General features: G+C 42.2%; 1 long non-coding RNA gene across 1 annotated transcript; it reads left to right on the top strand.

The window, feature by feature from the left end:
* Positions 1 to 584: 584 nt before the first annotated feature.
* Positions 585 to 3697, top strand: LOC116071526. Its single transcript, XR_004110945.1, has 3 exons — positions 585 to 630; positions 1776 to 1971; positions 3595 to 3697. It is a non-coding gene; the product is annotated as an uncharacterized LOC116071526 (long non-coding RNA).
* Positions 3698 to 4360: the final 663 nt, after the last annotated feature.

Here is a 4360-nt window from a genome sequence, read left to right on the forward strand (position 1 = left end):
ACCCACCCACCTATCTATCTATCTATCTATCTATCTATCTATCTATCTATCTATCCATCCATGGTGTGTGTGTGTATGTGTGTGTGTGTGTGTGTATGTGAACATATATGTGGACACCTGTGTCTGTGCCTGCTTGCTGAGGCCAGAGGAGAAGGTTTGGTGTCTCGGTCTATCCCCCTCAACATCATTTTCTTGGGATGCATTTCTCCTTGAACTTTGAACTAGATTAGTAGTCAGCAAGCTGATCCTCCTATCTCTGGGGCTTCAGGAATATATGGCCATCCCTGTTTTATTACATAGGTGCTAGGGATTTGAACTCAGGCCCTCATGCTTGCATAGCAGGTGTTCCTACCCGCTACGCCATCTCCCCAGCTCTGAACGTAATCTTTTTAATGATCCACCCAATGGTCCAAATTATGCTTGCTAATGCTTTTGAATCATTACTAAAGGTAGATTAGGCTTGCCTCTGCAATCATGTTGTGAACTGCAGAGGCACACTCTATGCATCTTATGCAGCCCTGCCAAGCTTTTAATTAACATTGGATCTTTGGACACAATGACTTATGGTACACTATTTCTTTCTAGTTGAATGAAGCTCTTCATTGTTTCAAAAGACAGGCTACTCCACAGGTGAGGTTTTTATATGCTTTTGTGTAAATTACATTATTTACAATTTAGGATAATGTTGTTTGGGTGAAAATAGTGTCTTATGCCCTGTTTATAGGTAGCAAATACAAACATCTGGACACTTAAACTATGTAATTCTTAAGGTTCTTGGTCCACATTTAGAACCTAGGACCTTTGGTTGTGAGATATATGTATGTATATGTATACACACACACACACACACACACACACACACACACACACACACACACCTATACACACATCCTCCACAAAGTGGTAGTAAATTCAGACTTGACTAAATGGCCAACAGTCACCTGTTTTTACAGACTTCTTTTTGTGGTTCCTGTTTGAAGAACTAAAACAGATACCTGCAGAAAGGGATTTCCCATAAAGAGCTATAAGCCCTCTTAGCCCTCTGAATGAAGGGCAAGCCCGCCTACAATGATGAGGATGCACCGCCCACAGAGAAGTTAATATTCTAGTGATAGAGCAAGGGGTAATATTTTATTGACTTAAACAGATAAAATCAATGAGAAGAAAGCACACCATTTCACAATAACCTCTAAATACTTGTTAGGGTACTTCACAATTAATGCTTGCTAAATGCAAGACAGGTCTTGCAGATACTGCACTGATATAAAGTAGGTGTTAATCTCAGTTTTCTACGTCCAGCAGAGATAGACAGAACTCTTTTTTTTCTCCTAATTCCACATTGGGAATATTCTAGAATGACGGTTATCCGCGGGGCCAGATCCCCACTGCCGATCCAGCGTGTTGACTGATCTGTAAAGTCCCAGTTTCCATCCAGTCTCCTGTGTGTTTCTCAGTGTGTTTTCCACACCAGAGACTCAGCAACGACATGGGACACGATGCCGGGGCTTATCTAGAACTGTTCGCAGACTATTAGGCAAAAGTAGAGAAAACCATGGTGGTGACCAAGAAAAACAATAACGGACAAAGGAGGTTGTGAGGGCAAAGAGGCAAAGAGGGGATTGTGGGCAGGTTAGGGCAGGCTATGCGTGAGAGGAGCAGTTACTGTAACCCAGGGAGAGAGGTCAGCGTGAAGAGAGGGCGGGCAGGGCTCTGGCCATGTCTTCCTCTCTTTCTTCTGTTTCACTCTACTGTCCCCCTTTGCTGGACTCAAGTAGGAGCCTGAGAGCCCATCGAAGCTGACTGTACAATACAGAATGATGCTGTTAAATGTTAAGACTGGAGAGAGAGAGAGCGCGCAGAGGATGCACAGTGAGGGGATACGCTGGCGAGGGCGATCGGAATCCAGTCAGCGTATATTCTGAGTCTTCGCTAGACATGAGTGCTTTCTTCGGAGGCACAAGGCTCCAAAAGGTCAGCGATTTCACTTTCTGTTTGGATGCTTTTCCTGGGCAGGCAGCGGGATTCTCCGCTTGCAATTCGTTCTGGGAGAATGGCTCTGCTGTGGAGTTGGACAAGGAACAGAGAGCCGCCTAAATATTGAAACCTCAGCCCAGGAGGTGTCTGTGGTTTCTAAGAAGTCTGGCGTGAGGGGTGATCATGACCCCAGGAGAAAGCGCTGGCTTCCTTGTGGGTTAGACGTGGAGTTCAAATGCCATCCCCTTCCTTAAGAAAAAGGGAATACCTTCTTTCTCTTAAGCATACATTGCGCCACGGTGCTGTTTTCCTGAACACCCCTTCCCCATCTTTCTGTTTTTATTTTATCTTTACCATATTAAACTGGGTTATTTAAGGCCATTTTCATGACAGTATTCTCCGTACTTTGAGCACAATCCTTCTCACGCTCCAAGAACACCTCCTTCTTCTCCCATCTCCCTGTTAGCCTTCTCTTTTCTTCTAAAATTCTTTCATTTATTTTCATGTCATCTGTACATGATTCTATGTACCCATCTAAAACCCAGGGCACCAAAAAGAGGGGAAATGTGTGATATTTACTTCTCTAGACTGACTTAATAATTATCTTAGCATGATTATCCATAGCTGCATCCATTTTCCTGCAATTGACAGAATTCCTCCTTTTTTTTTTGTTTTCATGGCAGAAAAGCATCCCACTGTACACACACACACACACACACACACCACATTTTCTTGCAGATTCCCCTGTTGATGGACAGGTTGTTTCCATAACGTAGCTGTTGTGAACAGTGCTACATAAAACGGAATCGAGATTCCATCCCCCTCCCCCTTGCTTGCATTTCCTTCCTCAGCTAGTTGTTCCCACCTTAGCATGTTCTGCCTGGCTGGCAGATGGCTATGGGATGCCACAGATCTTTGCACCTTGTCTATAGGAGATCCGTCAGGTCTTGTTTATTCTTACCATATAGACACAGGACTGCTGCCTCAGATGGAAACTCAACTGCTTGTAGAGAGCCTTGCAAAGAATTCTTAGCTCTAGCTAACTGTGGGGTTGTCTTAGTAAGGGTTTCAGTGCTGTGAACAGACACCATGACCAAAGTAACTCTGATAAGGACAACGTTTAATTGGGGTTGTCTTTGTAGTTCAGAGGTATAGTCTATTATTCTCGTTGCGGGAAGCATGGTGGTCCGTAGGCAGACATGGAGCTGGAGAGGAGCTGAGAGTTCTCCATCTAGATCGGCAGGCAGCAGCAGGAAGAGAGAAGTGACACTAGCCTGGCTTGAGCTTTGAAAACTTGAAGTCACCTCCCCTCCCCCAACCCCCTGCCCTATGACACACTTTCTCCAACAAGGTCATATCTGCTCCACAAGGACACACCTCCTAATAGTGCCACTCCATGTGGGCCTACAGGGGGGCCATTTCATTCAAACCAGCACCCCAAATTTTTGTGTACATTTTATAAGTTGGCTTATTGAAGAATTTCTTTCATCTAAATTCTCATTGTTTTGGCATATAGTTTAGCATAAACTTGTTTGTAAATAACATCTTGGTCTTAAATTTTCTTTTTATTATTTACTTATAGTTGAAATTTACCTTTATCCTTTTCCTTTATTAATACAGATGTTCAGCACAACAGAGTTCCTCCAGTCTCATTTCTTTGGTACACCCCATGAATTGGTAGGTAAATGTTTACATTGTAACTGTTTTGCAAAATTCTTTAATTTTTGCTTGTATTTCTCATTTGCCCGGTATCTAGTAGGTCTTTTCATTTCCCTATGTTCTTTTTCTTAATGCCTTCAGTTTTCTTTTCTTTTCTCTTTGCAGTTTAGTTAAACAGTACTGAAGGCTATTTTTTTAATTGTGTAGAACTATTGATTTGAACTAAAGCATGTGATCTGTTCTTATTCTATATCTGCTTTGAAAGAAGGTATTTTCTATCACTAGCATATGCTATCTAATACATGTATGTAGGGGCTACTTTCTGTAATGATTTTGTAGTCTTGCCTCTTTGATATATTGGATGCATGGATCCATATTATTCTGAGACAGATGTGTCAGGGTCCTCTTATCGACACACACACACACACACACACACACACACACACATACACACACTTACTTCTTGCATCATCCATAAGTTGTATTTTATATAGATGATTACTGGGTTATTTGCTGCCCAACCTGATAAGTCTTCATGTAAAAATAGCTTTTAGAAGTACACCATATTCTTTGCATCACTGAGTGGCTTTTGGACTAAAGTCTATCTTGATATCAAGATTGTGGTCTATGACATCTTTCTATCTCCTTCCCTCCTTCTCTCCTTCCTTCCTTTATCTCTTCCTTCTTTTTTCTCCTTCCTTCATTCCTTTGTTCATTCATTCATTCA

This window comes from Mastomys coucha, unplaced genomic scaffold (genome assembly GCF_008632895.1).
Source record: "Mastomys coucha isolate ucsf_1 unplaced genomic scaffold, UCSF_Mcou_1 pScaffold1, whole genome shotgun sequence".
Lineage (NCBI taxonomy): Eukaryota > Metazoa > Chordata > Mammalia > Rodentia > Muridae > Mastomys > Mastomys coucha.